This window comes from Euprymna scolopes, chromosome 29, assembly GCF_053919585.1.
Source record: "Euprymna scolopes isolate OS-2025 chromosome 29, ASM5391958v1, whole genome shotgun sequence".
NCBI classification, from domain to species: domain Eukaryota; kingdom Metazoa; phylum Mollusca; class Cephalopoda; order Sepiida; family Sepiolidae; genus Euprymna; species Euprymna scolopes.
Genome location: NC_136510.1, coordinates 87,707,927 through 87,723,143, shown reverse-complemented (window position 1 = coordinate 87,723,143; position 15,217 = coordinate 87,707,927). Strand labels below are relative to the sequence as shown.

The 15,217-nt window shown below is 39.6% G+C and overlaps 67 non-coding genes across 67 annotated transcripts in view; all 67 read right to left on the bottom strand.

The window, feature by feature from the left end:
• Positions 1-55: 55 nt before the first annotated feature.
• Positions 56-137, bottom strand: Trnas-gcu (transfer RNA serine (anticodon GCU)). Its single transcript has one exon. It is a non-coding gene; the product is annotated as a tRNA-Ser (tRNA).
• A 131-nt stretch (positions 138-268) lies between these two features.
• Trnas-gcu (transfer RNA serine (anticodon GCU)) lies at positions 269-350 on the bottom strand. Its single transcript has one exon. It is a non-coding gene; the product is annotated as a tRNA-Ser (tRNA).
• Positions 351-481: 131 nt separating this feature from the next.
• On the bottom strand, positions 482-562 carry Trnas-gcu (transfer RNA serine (anticodon GCU)). Its single transcript has one exon. It is a non-coding gene; the product is annotated as a tRNA-Ser (tRNA).
• Positions 563-693: 131 nt separating this feature from the next.
• Positions 694-775, bottom strand: Trnas-gcu (transfer RNA serine (anticodon GCU)). The gene has a single exon. It is a non-coding gene; the product is annotated as a tRNA-Ser (tRNA).
• Positions 776-905: 130 nt separating this feature from the next.
• Positions 906-987, bottom strand: Trnas-gcu (transfer RNA serine (anticodon GCU)). The gene has a single exon. It is a non-coding gene; the product is annotated as a tRNA-Ser (tRNA).
• Positions 988-1,118: 131 nt separating this feature from the next.
• Trnas-gcu (transfer RNA serine (anticodon GCU)) lies at positions 1,119-1,200 on the bottom strand. The gene has a single exon. It is a non-coding gene; the product is annotated as a tRNA-Ser (tRNA).
• A 131-nt stretch (positions 1,201-1,331) lies between these two features.
• On the bottom strand, positions 1,332-1,413 carry Trnas-gcu (transfer RNA serine (anticodon GCU)). Its single transcript has one exon. It is a non-coding gene; the product is annotated as a tRNA-Ser (tRNA).
• A 130-nt stretch (positions 1,414-1,543) lies between these two features.
• Positions 1,544-1,625, bottom strand: Trnas-gcu (transfer RNA serine (anticodon GCU)). The gene has a single exon. It is a non-coding gene; the product is annotated as a tRNA-Ser (tRNA).
• Positions 1,626-1,756: 131 nt separating this feature from the next.
• Trnas-gcu (transfer RNA serine (anticodon GCU)) lies at positions 1,757-1,838 on the bottom strand. The gene has a single exon. It is a non-coding gene; the product is annotated as a tRNA-Ser (tRNA).
• Positions 1,839-1,969: 131 nt separating this feature from the next.
• On the bottom strand, positions 1,970-2,051 carry Trnas-gcu (transfer RNA serine (anticodon GCU)). Its single transcript has one exon. It is a non-coding gene; the product is annotated as a tRNA-Ser (tRNA).
• Positions 2,052-2,181: 130 nt separating this feature from the next.
• On the bottom strand, positions 2,182-2,263 carry Trnas-gcu (transfer RNA serine (anticodon GCU)). Its single transcript has one exon. It is a non-coding gene; the product is annotated as a tRNA-Ser (tRNA).
• Positions 2,264-2,394: 131 nt separating this feature from the next.
• On the bottom strand, positions 2,395-2,476 carry Trnas-gcu (transfer RNA serine (anticodon GCU)). Its single transcript has one exon. It is a non-coding gene; the product is annotated as a tRNA-Ser (tRNA).
• A 130-nt stretch (positions 2,477-2,606) lies between these two features.
• Positions 2,607-2,688, bottom strand: Trnas-gcu (transfer RNA serine (anticodon GCU)). Its single transcript has one exon. It is a non-coding gene; the product is annotated as a tRNA-Ser (tRNA).
• Positions 2,689-2,820: 132 nt separating this feature from the next.
• Trnas-gcu (transfer RNA serine (anticodon GCU)) lies at positions 2,821-2,902 on the bottom strand. The gene has a single exon. It is a non-coding gene; the product is annotated as a tRNA-Ser (tRNA).
• Positions 2,903-3,033: 131 nt separating this feature from the next.
• Positions 3,034-3,115, bottom strand: Trnar-ucu (transfer RNA arginine (anticodon UCU)). Its single transcript has one exon. It is a non-coding gene; the product is annotated as a tRNA-Arg (tRNA).
• Positions 3,116-3,246: 131 nt separating this feature from the next.
• On the bottom strand, positions 3,247-3,328 carry Trnas-gcu (transfer RNA serine (anticodon GCU)). Its single transcript has one exon. It is a non-coding gene; the product is annotated as a tRNA-Ser (tRNA).
• Positions 3,329-3,459: 131 nt separating this feature from the next.
• Trnas-gcu (transfer RNA serine (anticodon GCU)) lies at positions 3,460-3,541 on the bottom strand. Its single transcript has one exon. It is a non-coding gene; the product is annotated as a tRNA-Ser (tRNA).
• Positions 3,542-3,672: 131 nt separating this feature from the next.
• On the bottom strand, positions 3,673-3,753 carry Trnas-gcu (transfer RNA serine (anticodon GCU)). The gene has a single exon. It is a non-coding gene; the product is annotated as a tRNA-Ser (tRNA).
• A 131-nt stretch (positions 3,754-3,884) lies between these two features.
• Positions 3,885-3,966, bottom strand: Trnas-gcu (transfer RNA serine (anticodon GCU)). The gene has a single exon. It is a non-coding gene; the product is annotated as a tRNA-Ser (tRNA).
• A 131-nt stretch (positions 3,967-4,097) lies between these two features.
• Positions 4,098-4,179, bottom strand: Trnas-acu (transfer RNA serine (anticodon ACU)). Its single transcript has one exon. It is a non-coding gene; the product is annotated as a tRNA-Ser (tRNA).
• A 344-nt stretch (positions 4,180-4,523) lies between these two features.
• On the bottom strand, positions 4,524-4,605 carry Trnas-gcu (transfer RNA serine (anticodon GCU)). The gene has a single exon. It is a non-coding gene; the product is annotated as a tRNA-Ser (tRNA).
• Positions 4,606-4,736: 131 nt separating this feature from the next.
• On the bottom strand, positions 4,737-4,818 carry Trnas-gcu (transfer RNA serine (anticodon GCU)). Its single transcript has one exon. It is a non-coding gene; the product is annotated as a tRNA-Ser (tRNA).
• Positions 4,819-4,949: 131 nt separating this feature from the next.
• On the bottom strand, positions 4,950-5,031 carry Trnas-gcu (transfer RNA serine (anticodon GCU)). Its single transcript has one exon. It is a non-coding gene; the product is annotated as a tRNA-Ser (tRNA).
• Positions 5,032-5,161: 130 nt separating this feature from the next.
• On the bottom strand, positions 5,162-5,243 carry Trnas-gcu (transfer RNA serine (anticodon GCU)). The gene has a single exon. It is a non-coding gene; the product is annotated as a tRNA-Ser (tRNA).
• Positions 5,244-5,373: 130 nt separating this feature from the next.
• Trnas-gcu (transfer RNA serine (anticodon GCU)) lies at positions 5,374-5,455 on the bottom strand. The gene has a single exon. It is a non-coding gene; the product is annotated as a tRNA-Ser (tRNA).
• Positions 5,456-5,586: 131 nt separating this feature from the next.
• Positions 5,587-5,668, bottom strand: Trnas-gcu (transfer RNA serine (anticodon GCU)). The gene has a single exon. It is a non-coding gene; the product is annotated as a tRNA-Ser (tRNA).
• Positions 5,669-5,799: 131 nt separating this feature from the next.
• On the bottom strand, positions 5,800-5,881 carry Trnas-gcu (transfer RNA serine (anticodon GCU)). The gene has a single exon. It is a non-coding gene; the product is annotated as a tRNA-Ser (tRNA).
• Positions 5,882-6,011: 130 nt separating this feature from the next.
• On the bottom strand, positions 6,012-6,093 carry Trnas-gcu (transfer RNA serine (anticodon GCU)). The gene has a single exon. It is a non-coding gene; the product is annotated as a tRNA-Ser (tRNA).
• A 131-nt stretch (positions 6,094-6,224) lies between these two features.
• Positions 6,225-6,306, bottom strand: Trnas-gcu (transfer RNA serine (anticodon GCU)). Its single transcript has one exon. It is a non-coding gene; the product is annotated as a tRNA-Ser (tRNA).
• A 130-nt stretch (positions 6,307-6,436) lies between these two features.
• Positions 6,437-6,518, bottom strand: Trnas-gcu (transfer RNA serine (anticodon GCU)). Its single transcript has one exon. It is a non-coding gene; the product is annotated as a tRNA-Ser (tRNA).
• Positions 6,519-6,650: 132 nt separating this feature from the next.
• Trnas-gcu (transfer RNA serine (anticodon GCU)) lies at positions 6,651-6,732 on the bottom strand. The gene has a single exon. It is a non-coding gene; the product is annotated as a tRNA-Ser (tRNA).
• A 131-nt stretch (positions 6,733-6,863) lies between these two features.
• Positions 6,864-6,945, bottom strand: Trnar-ucu (transfer RNA arginine (anticodon UCU)). The gene has a single exon. It is a non-coding gene; the product is annotated as a tRNA-Arg (tRNA).
• A 131-nt stretch (positions 6,946-7,076) lies between these two features.
• Trnas-gcu (transfer RNA serine (anticodon GCU)) lies at positions 7,077-7,158 on the bottom strand. The gene has a single exon. It is a non-coding gene; the product is annotated as a tRNA-Ser (tRNA).
• Positions 7,159-7,289: 131 nt separating this feature from the next.
• On the bottom strand, positions 7,290-7,371 carry Trnas-gcu (transfer RNA serine (anticodon GCU)). The gene has a single exon. It is a non-coding gene; the product is annotated as a tRNA-Ser (tRNA).
• A 131-nt stretch (positions 7,372-7,502) lies between these two features.
• On the bottom strand, positions 7,503-7,583 carry Trnas-gcu (transfer RNA serine (anticodon GCU)). Its single transcript has one exon. It is a non-coding gene; the product is annotated as a tRNA-Ser (tRNA).
• Positions 7,584-7,714: 131 nt separating this feature from the next.
• On the bottom strand, positions 7,715-7,796 carry Trnas-gcu (transfer RNA serine (anticodon GCU)). Its single transcript has one exon. It is a non-coding gene; the product is annotated as a tRNA-Ser (tRNA).
• Positions 7,797-7,927: 131 nt separating this feature from the next.
• On the bottom strand, positions 7,928-8,009 carry Trnas-acu (transfer RNA serine (anticodon ACU)). Its single transcript has one exon. It is a non-coding gene; the product is annotated as a tRNA-Ser (tRNA).
• A 344-nt stretch (positions 8,010-8,353) lies between these two features.
• On the bottom strand, positions 8,354-8,435 carry Trnas-gcu (transfer RNA serine (anticodon GCU)). Its single transcript has one exon. It is a non-coding gene; the product is annotated as a tRNA-Ser (tRNA).
• A 131-nt stretch (positions 8,436-8,566) lies between these two features.
• Positions 8,567-8,648, bottom strand: Trnas-gcu (transfer RNA serine (anticodon GCU)). The gene has a single exon. It is a non-coding gene; the product is annotated as a tRNA-Ser (tRNA).
• A 131-nt stretch (positions 8,649-8,779) lies between these two features.
• On the bottom strand, positions 8,780-8,861 carry Trnas-gcu (transfer RNA serine (anticodon GCU)). The gene has a single exon. It is a non-coding gene; the product is annotated as a tRNA-Ser (tRNA).
• Positions 8,862-8,992: 131 nt separating this feature from the next.
• On the bottom strand, positions 8,993-9,074 carry Trnas-gcu (transfer RNA serine (anticodon GCU)). Its single transcript has one exon. It is a non-coding gene; the product is annotated as a tRNA-Ser (tRNA).
• Positions 9,075-9,205: 131 nt separating this feature from the next.
• Trnas-gcu (transfer RNA serine (anticodon GCU)) lies at positions 9,206-9,287 on the bottom strand. Its single transcript has one exon. It is a non-coding gene; the product is annotated as a tRNA-Ser (tRNA).
• Positions 9,288-9,418: 131 nt separating this feature from the next.
• On the bottom strand, positions 9,419-9,499 carry Trnas-gcu (transfer RNA serine (anticodon GCU)). The gene has a single exon. It is a non-coding gene; the product is annotated as a tRNA-Ser (tRNA).
• Positions 9,500-9,630: 131 nt separating this feature from the next.
• On the bottom strand, positions 9,631-9,712 carry Trnas-gcu (transfer RNA serine (anticodon GCU)). Its single transcript has one exon. It is a non-coding gene; the product is annotated as a tRNA-Ser (tRNA).
• Positions 9,713-10,055: 343 nt separating this feature from the next.
• On the bottom strand, positions 10,056-10,137 carry Trnas-gcu (transfer RNA serine (anticodon GCU)). Its single transcript has one exon. It is a non-coding gene; the product is annotated as a tRNA-Ser (tRNA).
• Positions 10,138-10,268: 131 nt separating this feature from the next.
• Positions 10,269-10,350, bottom strand: Trnas-gcu (transfer RNA serine (anticodon GCU)). The gene has a single exon. It is a non-coding gene; the product is annotated as a tRNA-Ser (tRNA).
• A 131-nt stretch (positions 10,351-10,481) lies between these two features.
• Positions 10,482-10,563, bottom strand: Trnas-gcu (transfer RNA serine (anticodon GCU)). The gene has a single exon. It is a non-coding gene; the product is annotated as a tRNA-Ser (tRNA).
• A 131-nt stretch (positions 10,564-10,694) lies between these two features.
• Positions 10,695-10,776, bottom strand: Trnas-gcu (transfer RNA serine (anticodon GCU)). Its single transcript has one exon. It is a non-coding gene; the product is annotated as a tRNA-Ser (tRNA).
• Positions 10,777-10,907: 131 nt separating this feature from the next.
• On the bottom strand, positions 10,908-10,989 carry Trnas-gcu (transfer RNA serine (anticodon GCU)). Its single transcript has one exon. It is a non-coding gene; the product is annotated as a tRNA-Ser (tRNA).
• A 131-nt stretch (positions 10,990-11,120) lies between these two features.
• On the bottom strand, positions 11,121-11,202 carry Trnas-gcu (transfer RNA serine (anticodon GCU)). Its single transcript has one exon. It is a non-coding gene; the product is annotated as a tRNA-Ser (tRNA).
• A 131-nt stretch (positions 11,203-11,333) lies between these two features.
• Trnas-gcu (transfer RNA serine (anticodon GCU)) lies at positions 11,334-11,415 on the bottom strand. The gene has a single exon. It is a non-coding gene; the product is annotated as a tRNA-Ser (tRNA).
• A 131-nt stretch (positions 11,416-11,546) lies between these two features.
• Trnas-gcu (transfer RNA serine (anticodon GCU)) lies at positions 11,547-11,628 on the bottom strand. The gene has a single exon. It is a non-coding gene; the product is annotated as a tRNA-Ser (tRNA).
• Positions 11,629-11,759: 131 nt separating this feature from the next.
• Positions 11,760-11,841, bottom strand: Trnas-gcu (transfer RNA serine (anticodon GCU)). Its single transcript has one exon. It is a non-coding gene; the product is annotated as a tRNA-Ser (tRNA).
• Positions 11,842-11,972: 131 nt separating this feature from the next.
• Trnas-acu (transfer RNA serine (anticodon ACU)) lies at positions 11,973-12,054 on the bottom strand. Its single transcript has one exon. It is a non-coding gene; the product is annotated as a tRNA-Ser (tRNA).
• A 131-nt stretch (positions 12,055-12,185) lies between these two features.
• Positions 12,186-12,267, bottom strand: Trnas-gcu (transfer RNA serine (anticodon GCU)). Its single transcript has one exon. It is a non-coding gene; the product is annotated as a tRNA-Ser (tRNA).
• A 131-nt stretch (positions 12,268-12,398) lies between these two features.
• Positions 12,399-12,480, bottom strand: Trnas-gcu (transfer RNA serine (anticodon GCU)). The gene has a single exon. It is a non-coding gene; the product is annotated as a tRNA-Ser (tRNA).
• A 344-nt stretch (positions 12,481-12,824) lies between these two features.
• Positions 12,825-12,906, bottom strand: Trnas-gcu (transfer RNA serine (anticodon GCU)). Its single transcript has one exon. It is a non-coding gene; the product is annotated as a tRNA-Ser (tRNA).
• Positions 12,907-13,037: 131 nt separating this feature from the next.
• On the bottom strand, positions 13,038-13,119 carry Trnas-gcu (transfer RNA serine (anticodon GCU)). The gene has a single exon. It is a non-coding gene; the product is annotated as a tRNA-Ser (tRNA).
• A 131-nt stretch (positions 13,120-13,250) lies between these two features.
• Trnas-gcu (transfer RNA serine (anticodon GCU)) lies at positions 13,251-13,332 on the bottom strand. The gene has a single exon. It is a non-coding gene; the product is annotated as a tRNA-Ser (tRNA).
• Positions 13,333-13,676: 344 nt separating this feature from the next.
• On the bottom strand, positions 13,677-13,758 carry Trnas-gcu (transfer RNA serine (anticodon GCU)). Its single transcript has one exon. It is a non-coding gene; the product is annotated as a tRNA-Ser (tRNA).
• Positions 13,759-13,889: 131 nt separating this feature from the next.
• Positions 13,890-13,971, bottom strand: Trnas-gcu (transfer RNA serine (anticodon GCU)). The gene has a single exon. It is a non-coding gene; the product is annotated as a tRNA-Ser (tRNA).
• Positions 13,972-14,102: 131 nt separating this feature from the next.
• Trnas-gcu (transfer RNA serine (anticodon GCU)) lies at positions 14,103-14,184 on the bottom strand. Its single transcript has one exon. It is a non-coding gene; the product is annotated as a tRNA-Ser (tRNA).
• A 131-nt stretch (positions 14,185-14,315) lies between these two features.
• Trnas-gcu (transfer RNA serine (anticodon GCU)) lies at positions 14,316-14,397 on the bottom strand. The gene has a single exon. It is a non-coding gene; the product is annotated as a tRNA-Ser (tRNA).
• A 131-nt stretch (positions 14,398-14,528) lies between these two features.
• Positions 14,529-14,610, bottom strand: Trnas-acu (transfer RNA serine (anticodon ACU)). The gene has a single exon. It is a non-coding gene; the product is annotated as a tRNA-Ser (tRNA).
• Positions 14,611-14,741: 131 nt separating this feature from the next.
• Positions 14,742-14,823, bottom strand: Trnas-gcu (transfer RNA serine (anticodon GCU)). Its single transcript has one exon. It is a non-coding gene; the product is annotated as a tRNA-Ser (tRNA).
• Positions 14,824-14,954: 131 nt separating this feature from the next.
• On the bottom strand, positions 14,955-15,036 carry Trnas-gcu (transfer RNA serine (anticodon GCU)). Its single transcript has one exon. It is a non-coding gene; the product is annotated as a tRNA-Ser (tRNA).
• A 132-nt stretch (positions 15,037-15,168) lies between these two features.
• Trnas-gcu (transfer RNA serine (anticodon GCU)) overlaps positions 15,169-15,217 on the bottom strand; it is an 82-nt gene continuing 33 nt past the window's right edge. The window contains exon 1 of the tRNA in view: positions 15,169-15,217. This exon is cut by the window's right edge and continues 33 nt beyond it. This is a non-coding gene — a tRNA (tRNA-Ser).

Genomic DNA, 15,217 nt, shown 5'->3' with positions numbered 1-15,217 from the left:
TGTATATTTCTATAATCAACTTTAAAAGTGTACCGAAAAGAAACAAAACAATTTACGACGAGGATGAGATTCGACCTCACGCGGGGAGACCCCAATGGATTAGCAGTCCATCGCCTTAACCACTCGGCCACCTCGTCAGATTCTGCAGAATAAGTCTCCATAATGTCCTTATCACTGTACAACAAATATGTATAACTAGAGAAAATCCATTTGTGTATATTTCTATAATCAACTTTTAAAGAATACCGAAAAGCAACAAAACAATTTACGACGAGGATGAGATTCGAACTCACGCGGGGAGACCCCAATAGATTAGCAGTCCATCGCCTTAACCACTCGGCCACCTCGTCAGATTCTGCAGAATTTCTCTCCATAATGTCCTTATCACTGTACAACAAATATGTATAACTAGAGAAAATCCATTTGTGTATATTTCTATAATCAACTTTAAAAGTGTACCGAAAAGCAACCACACAATTTACGACTAGGATGAGATTCGAACTCACGCGAGAGACCCCAATGGATTAGCAGTCCATCGCCTTAACCACTCGGCCACCTCGTCAGATTCTGCAGAATAACTCTCCATAATGTCCTTATCACTGTACAACAAATATGTATAACTAGATAAAATCCATTTCTGTATATTTCTATAATCAACTTTAAAAGTGTACCGAAAAGCAACAAAACAATTTACGACGAGGATGAGATTCGAACTCACGCGAGGAGGCCCCAATGGATTAGCAGTCCATCGCCTTAACCACTCGGCCACCTCGTCAGATTCTGCAGAATGACTCTCCATAATGTCCTTATCACTGTACAACAAATATGTATAACTAGGGAAAATCCATTTGTGTATATTTATATAATCAACTTTAAAAGTGTACCGAAAAGCAAAAAACAATTTACGACGAGGATGAGATTCGAAGTCACGCGAGGAGACCCCAATGGATTAGCAGTCCATCGCCTTAACCACTCGGCCACCTCGTCAGATTCTGCAGAATATCTCTCCATAATGTCCTTATCACTGTACAACAAATATGTATAACTAGAGAAAATCCATTTGTGTATATTTCTATAATAAACTTTAAAAGTGTACCGAAAAGCAACAAAACAATTTACGACGAGGATGAGATTCGAACTCGCGCGGGGGGACCCCAATGGATTAGCAGTCCATCGCCTTAACCACTCGGCCACCTCGTCAGAGTCTGCACAATAACTCTCCATAATGTCCTTATCACTGTACAACAAATATGTATAACTAGATAAAATCCATTTGTGTATATTTCTATAATCAACTTTAAAAGTGTACCGAAAAGCAACAAAACAATTTACGAGGAGGATGAGATTCGAACTCACGCGGGGAGACCCCAATGGATTAGCAGTCCATCGCCTTAACCACTCGGCCAACTCGTCAGTTTCTGCAGAATAACTCTCCATAATGTCCTTATCACTGTACAACAAATATGTATAACTAGAGAAAATCCATTTGTGTATATTCATATAATCAACTTTAAAAGTGTACAGAAAAGAAACAAACATTTTACGACGAGGATGAGATTCGAACTCACGCGGGGAGACCCCAATGGATTAGCAGTCCATCGCCTTAACTACTCGGCCACCTCGTCAGATTCTGAAGAATAACTCTCCATAATGTCCTTATCACTGTACAACAAATATGTATAACTAGAAAAAATCAATTTGTGTATATTTCTATAAACAACTTTAAAAGTGTACCGAAAAGCAACAAAACAATTTACGACGAGGATGAGATTCGAACTCACACGGGGAGACCCCAATAGATTAGCAGTCCATCGCCTTAACCACTCGGCCACCTCGTCAGATTCTGCAGAATAACTCTCCATAATGTCCTTATCACTGTACAACAAATATGTATAACTAGAGAAAATCCATTTGTGTATATTTCTATAATCAACTTTAAAAGTGTACCGAAAAGCAACAAAACAATTTACGACGAGGATGAGATTCGAACTCGCGCGGGGAGACCCCAATGGATTAGCAGTCCATCGCCTTAACCACTCGGCCACCTCGTCAGAGTCTGCAGAATAACTCTCCATAATGTCCTTATCACTGTACAACAAATATGTATAACTAGAGAAAATCCATTTGTGTATATTTCTAAAATCACCTTTAAAAGTGTACCGAAAAGCAACAAACAATTTACGACGAGGATGAGATTCGTACTCACGGGGGGAGACCCCAATGGATTAGCAGTCCATCCCCTTAACCACTCGGCCACCTCGTCAGATTCTGCAGAATACCTCTCCATAATGTCCTTATCACTGTACAACAAATATGTATAACTAGAGAACATCCATTTGTGTATATTTCTATAAACAACTTTAAAAGTGTACCGAAAAGCAACAAAACTATTTACGACGAGGATGAGATTCGAACTCACGCGGGGAGACCACAATGGATTAGCAGTCCATCGCCTTAACCACTCGGCCAACTCGGCAGTTTCTGCAGAATAACTCTCCATAATGTCCTTATCACTGTACAACAAATATGTATAACTAGAGAAAATCCATTTGTGTATAATTCTAAAATCAACTTTAAAAGTGTACCGAAAAGCAAAAAACAATTTACGACGAGGATGAGATTCGAACTCACGCGGGGAGACCCCAATGGATTAGCAGTCCATCGCCTTAACCACTCGGCCACCTCGTCAGCTTCTGCAGAATAACTCTCCATAATGTCCTTATCACTGTACAACAAATATGTATAACTAGAGAAAATCCATTTGTGTATATTTATATAATCAACTTTAAAAGTGTACAGAAAAGCAACAAAACAATTTTACGACGAAGATGAGATTCGAACTCACGCGGGGAGACCCCAATGGATTAGCAGTCCATCGCCTGAACTACTCGGCCACCTCGTCAGATTCTGAAGAATAACTCTCCATAATGTCCTTATCACTGTACAACAAATATGTATAAGTAGAGAAAATCCATTTGTGTATATTTCTATAATCAACTTTAAAAGTGTACCGAAAAGCAACAAAACAATTTACGACGAGAGTGAGATTCGAACTCACGCGGGGAGACCCCAATGGATTAGACGTCCATCGCCTTAACCACTCGGCCACCTCGTCAGATTCTGCAGAATAACTCTTCATAATGTCCTTATCACTGTACAACACATATGTATAACTAGAAAAAATCCATTTGTGTATATTTCTATAATCTACTTTAAAAGTGTACCGAAAAGCAACAAAACAATTTACGACGAGGATGAGATTCGAACTCACGCGGGGAGACCCCAATGTATTAGCAGTCCATCGCCTTAACGACTCGGCCACCTCGTCAGATTCTGCAGAATATCTCTCCATAATGTCCTTATCACTGTACAACAAATATGTATAACTAGAGACAATCCATTTGTGTATATTTCTATAATCAACTTTAAAAGTGTACCGAAAAGCAACAAAAGAATTTACGACGAGGATGAGATTCGAACTCACGCGGGGAGACCCCAATGGATTAGCAGTCCATCGCCTTAACCACTCGGCCACCTCGTCAGATTCTGCAGAATAACTCTCCATAATGTCCTCATCACTGTACAACAAATATGTATAATTAGAGAAAATCCATTTGTGTATATTTCTATAATCAACTTTAAAAGTGTACCGAAAAGCAACAAAACAATTTACGACGAGGATGAGATTCGAACTCACGCGGGGAGACCCAATGGATTAGCAGTCCATCGCCTTAACCACTCGGCCACCTCGTCAGATTCTGCAGAATAACTCTCCATAATGTCCTTATGACTGTACAACAAATATGTATAACTAGAGAAAATCCATTTGTGTATATTTCTATAATCAACTTTAAAAGTGTACCGAAAAGCAACAAAAGAACTTACGACGAGGATGAGATTCGAACTCACGCGGGGAGACCCAAATGGATTAGCAGTCCATCGCCTTAACCACTCGGCCACCTCGTCAGATTCCGCAGAACATCTCTCCATAATGTCCTTATCACTATACAACAAATATGTATAACTAGAGAAAATCCATTTGTGTATATTTCTATAATCTACTTTAAAAGTGTACCGACAAGCAACCAAACAATTTACGACGAGGATGAGATTCGAACTCACGCGGGGAGACCCTAATGGATTAGTCGCCCATCGCCTTAACCACTCGGCCACCTCGTCAGATTCTGCAGAGTAACTCTCCATAATGTCCTTATCACTGTACAACAAATATGTATAACTAGAGAAAATCCATTTGTGTATATTTCTATAATCAACTTTAAAAGTGTACCGAAAAGCAACCAAACAATTTACGACGAGGATCAGTTTCGAACTCACGCGAGGAGACCCCAATGGAGTAGCAGTCCATCGCCTTAACAACTCGGCCACCTCGTCAGATTCTGCAGAATAACTCTCCATAATGTCCTTATCGCTGTACAACAAATAGGTATAACTAAATAAAATCCATTTGTGTATATTTCTATAATCAACTTTAAAAGTGTACCGAAAAGCAACCAAACAATTTACGACGAGGATGAGATTCGAACTCACGCGGGGAGACCCCAATGGATTAGCAATCCATCGCCTTAACCACTCGGCCACCTCGTCAGATTCTGAAGAATAACTCTCCATAATGTCCTTATCACTGTACAACAAATATGTATAACTAGAGAAAATCCATTTGTGTATATTTCTATAATAAACTTTAAAAGTGTACCGAAAAGCAACAAAACAATTTACGACGAGGATGAGATTCGAACTCGCGCGGGGGGACCCCAATGGATTAGCAGTCCATCGCCTTAACCACTCGGCCACCTCGTCAGAGTCTGCACAATAACTCTCCATAATGTCCTTATCACTGTACAACAAATATGTATAACTAGATAAAATCCATTTGTGTATATTTCTATAATCAACTTTAAAAGTGTACCGAAAAGCAACAAAACAATTTACGAGGAGGATGAGATTCGAACTCACGCGGGGAGACCCCAATGGATTAGCAGTCCATCGCCTTAACCACTCGGCCAACTCGTCAGTTTCTGCAGAATAACTCTCCATAATGTCCTTATCACTGTACAACAAATATGTATAACTAGAGAAAATCCATTTGTGTATAATTCTAAAATCAACTTTAAAAGTGTACCGAAAAGCAAAAAACAATTTACGACGAGGATGAGATTCGAACTCACGCGGGGAGACCCCAATGGATTAGCAGTTTATCGCCTTAACCACTCGGCCACCTCGTCAGATTCTGCAGAATAACTCTCCATAATGTCCTTATCACTGTACAACAAATATGTATAACTAGAGAAAATCCATTTGTGTATATTCATATAATCAACTTTAAAAGTGTACAGAAAAGAAACAAACATTTTACGACGAGGATGAGATTCGAACTCACGCGGGGAGACCCCAATGGATTAGCAGTCCATCGCCTTAACTACTCGGCCACCTCGTCAGATTCTGAAGAATAACTCTCCATAATGTCCTTATCACTGTACAACAAATATGTATAACTAGAGAAAATCAATTTGTGTATATTTCTATAAACAACTTTAAAAGTGTACCGAAAAGCAACAAAACAATTTACGACGAGGATGAGATTCGAACTCACACGGGGAGACCCCAATAGATTAGCAGTCCATCGCCTTAACCACTCGGCCACCTCGTCAGATTCTGCAGAATAACTCTCCATAATGTCCTTATCACTGTACAACAAATATGTATAACTAGAGAAAATCCATTTGTGTATATTTCTATAATCAACTTTAAAAGTGTACCGAAAAGCAACAAAACAATTTACGACGAGGATGAGATTCGAACTCGCGCGGGGAGACCCCAATGGATTAGCAGTCCATCGCCTTAACCACTCGGCCACCTCGTCAGAGTCTGCAGAATAACTCTCCATAATGTCCTTATCACTGTACAACAAATATGTATAACTAGAGAAAATCCATTTGTGTATATTTCTAAAATCACCTTTAAAAGTGTACCGAAAAGCAACAAACAATTTACGACGAGGATGAGATTCGTACTCACGGGGGGAGACCCCAATGGATTAGCAGTCCATCCCCTTAACCACTCGGCCACCTCGTCAGATTCTGCAGAATACCTCTCCATAATGTCCTTATCACTGTACAACAAATATGTATAACTAGAGAACATCCATTTGTGTATATTTCTATAAACAACTTTAAAAGTGTACCGAAAAGCAACAAAACTATTTACGACGAGGATGAGATTCGAACTCACGCGGGGAGACCACAATGGATTAGCAGTCCATCGCCTTAACCACTCGGCCAACTCGGCAGTTTCTGCAGAATAACTCTCCATAATGTCCTTATCACTGTACAACAAATATGTATAACTAGAGAAAATCCATTTGTGTATAATTCTAAAATCAACTTTAAAAGTGTACCGAAAAGCAAAAAACAATTTACGACGAGGATGAGATTCGAACTCACGCGGGGAGACCCCAATGGATTAGCAGTCCATCGCCTTAACCACTCGGCCACCTCGTCAGCTTCTGCAGAATAACTCTCCATAATGTCCTTATCACTGTACAACAAATATGTATAACTAGAGAAAATCCATTTGTGTATATTTATATAATCAACTTTAAAAGTGTACAGAAAAGCAACAAAACAATTTTACGACGAAGATGAGATTCGAACTCACGCGGGGAGACCCCAATGGATTAGCAGTCCATCGCCTGAACTACTCGGCCACCTCGTCAGATTCTGAAGAATAACTCTCCATAATGTCCTTATCACTGTACAACAAATATGTATAAGTAGAGAAAATCCATTTGTGTATATTTCTATAATCAACTTTAAAAGTGTACCGAAAAGCAACAAAACAATTTACGACGAGAGTGAGATTCGAACTCACGCGGGGAGACCCCAATGGATTAGACGTCCATCGCCTTAACCACTCGGCCACCTCGTCAGATTCTGCAGAATAACTCTTCATAATGTCCTTATCACTGTACAACACATATGTATAACTAGAAAAAATCCATTTGTGTATATTTCTATAATCTACTTTAAAAGTGTACCGAAAAGCAACAAAACAATTTACGACGAGGATGAGATTCGAACTCACGCGGGGAGACCCCAATGTATTAGCAGTCCATCGCCTTAACGACTCGGCCACCTCGTCAGATTCTGCAGAATATCCCTCCATAATGTCCTTATCACTGTACAACAAATATGTATAACTAGAGACAATCCATTTGTGTATATTTCTATAATCAACTTTAAAAGTGTACCGAAAAGCAACAAAAGAATTTACGACGAGGATGAGATTCGAACTCACGCGGGGAGACCCCAATGGATTAGCAGTCCATCGCCTTAACCACTCGGCCACCTCGTCAGATTCTGCAGAATAACTCTCCATAATGTCCTCATCACTGTACAACAAATATGTATAATTAGAGAAAATCCATTTGTGTATATTTCTATAATCAACTTTAAAAGTGTACCGAAAAGCAACAAAACAATTTACGACGAGGATGAGATTCGAACTCACGCGGGGAGACCCAATGGATTAGCAGTCCATCGCCTTAACCACTCGGCCACCTCGTCAGATTCTGCAGAATAACTCTCCATAATGTCCTTATGACTGTACAACAAATATGTATAACTAGAGAAAATCCATTTGTGTATATTTCTATAATCAACTTTAAAAGTGTACCGAAAAGCAACAAAAGAACTTACGACGAGGATGAGATTCGAACTCACGCGGGGAGACCCAAATGGATTAGCAGTCCATCGCCTTAACCACTCGGCCACCTCGTCAGATTCCGCAGAACATCTCTCCATAATGTCCTTATCACTATACAACAAATATGTATAACTAGAGAAAATCCATTTGTGTATATTTCTATAATCTACTTTAAAAGTGTACCGACAAGCAACCAAACAATTTACGACGAGGATGAGATTCGAACTCACGCGGGGAGACCCTAATGGATTAGTCGCCCATCGCCTTAACCACTCGGCCACCTCGTCAGATTCTGCAGAGTAACTCTCCATAATGTCCTTATCACTGTACAACAAATATGTATAACTAGAGAAAATCCATTTGTGTATATTTCTATAATCAACTTTAAAAGTGTACCGAAAAGCAACCAAACAATTTACGACGAGGATCAGTTTCGAACTCACGCGAGGAGACCCCAATGGAGTAGCAGTCCATCGCCTTAACAACTCGGCCACCTCGTCAGATTCTGCAGAATAACTCTCCATAATGTCCTTATCGCTGTACAACAAATAGGTATAACTAAATAAAATCCATTTGTGTATATTTCTATAATCAACTTTAAAAGTGTACCGAAAAGCAACCAAACAATTTACGACGAGGATGAGATTCGAACTCACGCGGGGAGACCCCAATGGATTAGCAATCCATCGCCTTAACCACTCGGCCACCTCGTCAGATTCTGAAGAATAACTCTCCATAATGTCCTTATCACTGTACAACAAATATGTATAACTAGAGAAAATCCATTTGTGTATATTTCTATAAACATCTTTAAAAGTGTACCGAAAAGCAACAAAAAAATTTACGACGAGGATGAGATTCGAACACACACGGGGAGACCCCAATAGATTAGCAGTCCATCGCCTTAACCACTCGGCCACCTCGTCAGATTCTGCAGAATACCTCTCATTAATGTCCTTATCACTGTACAACAAATATGTATAACTAGAGAAAATCCATTTGTGTATATTTCTATAATCAACTTTAAAAGTGTACCGAAAAGCAACAAAACAATTTACGACGAGAGTGAGATTCGAACTCACGCGGGGAGACCCCAATGGATTAGCAGTCCATCGCCTTAACCACTCGGCCACCTCGTCAGATTCTGCAGAATACCTCTCCATAATGTCCTTATCACTGTACAACAAATATGTATAACTAGAAAAAATCCATTTGTGTATATTTCTATAATCAACTTTAAAAGTGAACCGAAAAGCAACAAAACAATTTACGACGAGGATGAGATTCGAACTCACGCGGGGAGACCCCAATGGATTAGCAGTCCATCGCCTTAACGACTCGGCCACCTCGTCAGATTCTGCGGAAAATCTCTCCATAATGTCCTTATCACTGTACAACAAATATGTATAACTAGAGAAAATCCATTTGTGTATATTTCTATAATCAACTTTAAAAGTGTACCGAAAAGCAACAAAACAATTTACGACGAGGATGAGATTCGAACTCTCGCGGGGAGACCCCAATGGATTAGCAGTCCATCGCCTTAACGACTCGGCCACCTCGTCAGAATCTGCAGAATAACTCTCCATAATGTCCTCATCACTGTACAACAAAAATGTATAATTAGAGAAAATCCATTTGTGTATATTTCTATAATCAACTTTAAAAGTGTACCGAAAAGCAACAAAACTATTTACGACGAGGATGAGATTCGAACTCACGCGGGGAGAACCAATGGATTAGCAGTCCATCGCCTTAACCACTCGGCCACCTCGTAAGATCCTGAAGAATAACTATCCATAATGTCCTTATCACTGTACAACAAATATGTATAACTAGAGAAAATCCATTTGTGTATATTTCTATAATCAACTTTAAAAGTGTACCGAAAAGCAACAAAAGAATTTACGACGAGGATGAGATCCGAACTCACGCGGGGAGACCCCAATGGATTAGCAGTCCATCGCCTTAACCACTCGGCCACCTCGTCAGATTCTGCAGAACATCTCTCCATAATGTCCTTATCACTATACAACAAATATGTATAACTAGAGAAAATCCATTTGTGTATATTTCTATAATCAACTTTAAAAGTGTACCGAAAAGCAACCAAACAATGTACGACAAGGACGAGATTCGAACTCACGCGGGGAGTCTCAATGGATTAGCAGTCCATCGCCTTAACCACTCGCCCACCTCGTCAGATTCTGAAGAATAACTCTCCATAATATCGTTATCACTGTACAACAAATATGTATAACTAGAGAAAATCCATTTGTGTATATTTCTATAAACAACTTTAAAAGTGTACCGAAAAGCAACAAAACAATTTACGACGAGGATGAGATTCGAACACACACGGGGAGACCCCAATAGATTAGCAGTCCATTGCCTTAACCACTCGGCCACCTCGTCAGATTCTGCAGAATAACTCTCCATAATGTCCTTATCACTGTACAACAAATATGTATAACTAGAGAAAATCCATTTGTGTATATTTCTATAATCAACTTTAAAAGTGTACCGAAAAGCAACAAAACAATTTACGACGAGAGTGAGATTCGAACTCACGCGGGGAGACCCCAATGGATTAGCAGTCCATCGCCTTAACCACTCGGCCACCTCGTCAGATTCTGCAGAATACCTCTCCATAATGTCCTTATCACTGTACAGCAAATATGTATAACTAGAAAAAATCCATTTGTGTATATTTCTATAATCAACTTTAAAAGTGTACCGAAAAGCAACAAAACTATTTACGACGAGGATGAGATTCGAACTCACGCGGGGAGACCCCAATGGATTAGCAGTCCATCGCCTTAACGACTCGGCCACCTCGTCAGATTCTGCAGAAAATCTCTCCATAATGTCCTTATCACTGTACAACAAATATGTATAACTAGAGAACATCCATTTGTGTATATTTCTATAATCAACTTTAAAAGTGTACCGAAAAGCAACAAAACAATTTACGACGAGGATGAGATTCGAACTCTCGCGGGGAGACCCCAACGGATTAGCAGTCCATCGCCTTAACCACTCGGCCACCTCGTAAGTTTCTAAAGAATAACTCTACATAATGTCCTTATCACTGTACAACAAATATGTATAACTAGAGAAAATCCATTTGTGTATATTTCTATAATCAACTTCAAAAGTGTACCGAAAAGCAACAAAACAATTTACGACGAGGATGAGATTCGAACTCACGCGGGGAGACCCCAATGGATTAGCAGTCCATCGCCTTAACCACTCGGCCACCTCGTCAGATTCTGCAGAATACCTCTCCATAATGTCCTTATCACTGTACAACAAATATGTATAACTAGAAAAAATCCATTTGTGTATATTTCTATAATCAACTTTAAAAGTGTACCGAAAAGCAACAAAACAATTTACGACGAAGATGAGATTCGAACTCACGCGGGGAGACCCCAATGGATTAGCAGTCCATCGACTTAACGACTCGGCCACCTCGTCAGATTCTGCAGAATAACTCTCCATAATGTCCTTATCGCTGTACAACAAATAGGTATAACTAAATAAAATCCATTTGTGTATATTTCTATAATCAACTTTAAAAGTGTACCGAAAAGCAACCAAACAATTTACGACGAGGATGAGATTCGAACTCACACGGGGAGACCCCAATAGATTAGCAGTCCATCGCCTTAACCACTCGGTCACCTCGTCAGATTCTGCAGAATAACTCTCCATAATGTCCTTATCACTGTACAACAAATATGTATAACTAGAGAAAATCCATTTGTGTATATTTCTATAATCAACTTTAAAAGTGTACCGAAAAGCAACAAAACAATTTACGACGAGGATGAGATTCGAACTCACGCGGGGAGACCCCAATGGATTAGCAGTCCATCGCCTTAACGACTCGGCCACCTCGTCAGATTCTGCAGAATACCTCTCCATAATATCCTTATCACTGTACAAAAAATATGTATAACTAGAGAAAATCCATTTGTGTATATTTCTATAATCAACTTTAAAAGTGTACCGAAAAGCAACAAAAGAATTTTCGACGAGGATGAGATTCGAACTCACGCGGGGAGACCCCAATGGATTAGCAGTCCATCGCCTTAACCACTCGGCCACCTCGTCAGATTCTGCAGAACATCTCTCCATAATGTCCTTATCACTATACAACAAATATGTATAACTAGAGAAAATCAATTTGTGTATATTTCTATAATCAACTTTAAAAGTGTACCGAAAAGCAACCAAACACTTTACGACAAGGATGAGATTCGAACTCACGCGGGGAGACCCCAATGGATTAGTCGCCCATCGCCTTAACCACTCGGCCACCTCGTCAGATTCTGCAGAGTAACTCTCCATAATGTCCTTATCACTGTACAACAAATATGTATAACTAGAGAAAATCCATTTGTGTATATTTCTATAATCAACTTTAAAAGTGTACCGAAAAGCAACCAAAACATTTACGACGAGGATGAGTTTCGAACTCACGCGAGGAGACCCCAATGGAGTAGCAGTCCATCGCCTTAACCACTCGGCCACCTCGTCAGATTCTGCAGAATAACTCCTCATAATGTCCTTATCGCTGTACAACAAATAGGTATAACTAAATAAAATCCATTTGTGTATATTTCTATAATCAACTTTAAAAGTGTACCGAAAAGCAACCAAACAATTTACGACGAGGACGAGATTCGAACTCACGAGGGGAGACCCCAATGGATTAGCAGTCAATCGCCTTAACCACTCGGCCATCTCGTCAGATTCTGAAGAATAACTCTCCATAATGTCCTTATCACTGTACAACAAATATGTATAACTAGAGAAAATCCATTTGTGTATATTTCTATAAACAACTTTAAAAGTGTACCGAAAAGCAACAAAACAATTTACGACGAGGATGAGATCCGAACACACACGGGGAGACCCCAATGGATTAGCAGTCCATTGCCTTAACCACTCGGCCACCTCGTAAGTTTCTAAAGAATAACTCTACATAATGTCCTTATCACTGTACAACAAATATGTATAACTAGAGAAAATCCATTTGTGTATATTTCTATAATCAACTTCAAAAGTGTACCGAAAAGCAACAAAACAATTTACGACGAGAGTGAGATTCGAACTCACGCGGGGAGACCCCAATGGATTAGCAGTCCATCGCCTTAACCACTCGGCCACCTCGTCAGATTCTTCAGAATACCTCTCCATAATGTCCTTATCACTGTACAACAAATATGTATAACTAGAGAAAATCCATTTGTGTATATTTCTATAATCAACTTTAAAAGTGTACCGAAAAGCAACACAAAAATTTACGACGAGGATGCGATTCGAACTCACGCGGGGAGACCCCAATGGATTAGCAGTCCATCGCCTTAACCACTAGGCCACCTCGTCAGATTCTGCAGAACATCTCTCCATAATGTCCTTATCACTGTACAACAAATATGTATAACTAGAGAAAATCCATTTGTGTATATTTCTATAATCAACTTTAAAAGTGTACCGGAAAGCAACAAAACAATTTACGACGAGGATGAGATTCGAACTCACACGGGGAGACCCCAATAGATTAGCAGTCCATCGCCTTAACCACTCGGCCACCTCGTCAGATTCTGCAGATTAACTCTCCATAATGTCCTTATCACTGTACAACAAATATGTATAACTAGAGAAAATCCATTTGTGTATATTTCTATAATCAACTTTAAAAGTGTACCGAAAAGCAACAAAACAATTTACGACGAGGATGAGATTCGAACTCTAACTGGGAGACCCCAATGGATTAGCAGGCCATCGCCTTAACGACTCGGCCACTTCGTAAGATTCTAAAGAAAAACTCTACATAATGTCCTTATCACTGTACAACAAATATGTATAACTAGAGAAAATCCATTTCTGTATATTTCTATAATCAACTTTACAAGTGTACCGAAAAGCAACAAAACAATTTACGACGAGGATGATATTCGAACTCACGCGGGGAGACCCCAATGGATTAGCAGTCCATCGCCTTAACCACTCGGCCACCTCGTCAGATGCTGCAGAATACCTCTCCATAATGTCCTTATCACTGTACAACAAATATGTATAACTAGAAAAAATCCATTTGTGTATATTTCTATAATCAACTTTAAAAGTGTACCGAAAAGCAACAAAACAATTTACGACGAGGATGAGATTCGAACTCACGCGGGGAGACCCCAATGGATTAGCAGTCCATCGACTTAACGACTCGGCCACCTCGTCAGATTCTGCAGAAAATCTCTCCATAATGTCCTTATCACTGTACAACAAATATGTATAACTAGAGAAAATCCATTTGTGTATATTTCTATAATCAACTTTAAAAGTGTACCGAAAAGCATCAAAACAATTTACGACGAGGATGAGATTCGAACTCACACGGGGAGACCCCAATAGATTAGCAGTCCATCGCCTTAACCACTCGGTCACCTCGTCAGATTCTGCAGAATAACTCTCCATAATGTCCTTATCACTGTACAACAAATATGTATAACTAGAGAAAATCCATTTGTGTATATTTCTATAATCAACTTTAAAAGTGTACCGAAAAGCAACAAAACAATTTACGACGAGGATGAGATTCGAACTCACGCGGGGAGACCCCAATGGATTAGCAGTCCATCGCTTTAACGACTCGGCCACCAGGTCAGATTCTGCAGAATACCTCTCCATAATGTCCTTATCACTGTACAAAAAATATGTATAACTAGAGACAATCCATTTGTGTATATTTCTATAATCAACTTTAAAAGTGTACCGAAAAGCAACAAAAGAATTTACGACAAGGATGAGATTCGAACTCACGCGGGGAGACCCCAATGGATTAGTCGCCCATCGCCTTAACCACTCGGCCACCTCGTCAGATTCTGCAGAGTAACTCTCCATAATGTCCTTATCACTTTACAACAAATATGTATAACTAGAGAAAATCCATTTGTGTATATTTCTATAATCAACTTTAAAAGTGTACCGAAAAGCAACCAAAACATTTACGACGAGGATGAGTTTCGAACTCACGCGAGGAGACCCCAATGGAGTAGCAGTCCATCGCCTTAACCACTCGGCCACCTCGTCAGATTCTGCAGAATAACTCCTCATAATGTCCTTATCGCTGTACAACAAATAGGTATAACTAAATAAAATCCATTTGTGTATATTTCTATAATCAACTTTAAAAGTGTACCGAAAAGCAACCAAACAATTTACGACGAGGACGAGATTCGAACTCACGCGGGGAGACCCCAATGGATTAGCAGTCAATCGCCTTAACCACTCGGCCATCTCGTCAGATTCTGAAGAATAACTCTCCATAATGTCCTTATCACTGTACAACAAATATGTATAACTAGAGAAAATCCATTTGTGTATATTTCTATAAACAACTTTAAAAGTGTACCGAAAAGCAACCAAAACAATTTACGACGAGGATGAGATTCGAACACACACGGGGAGACCCCAATAGATTAGC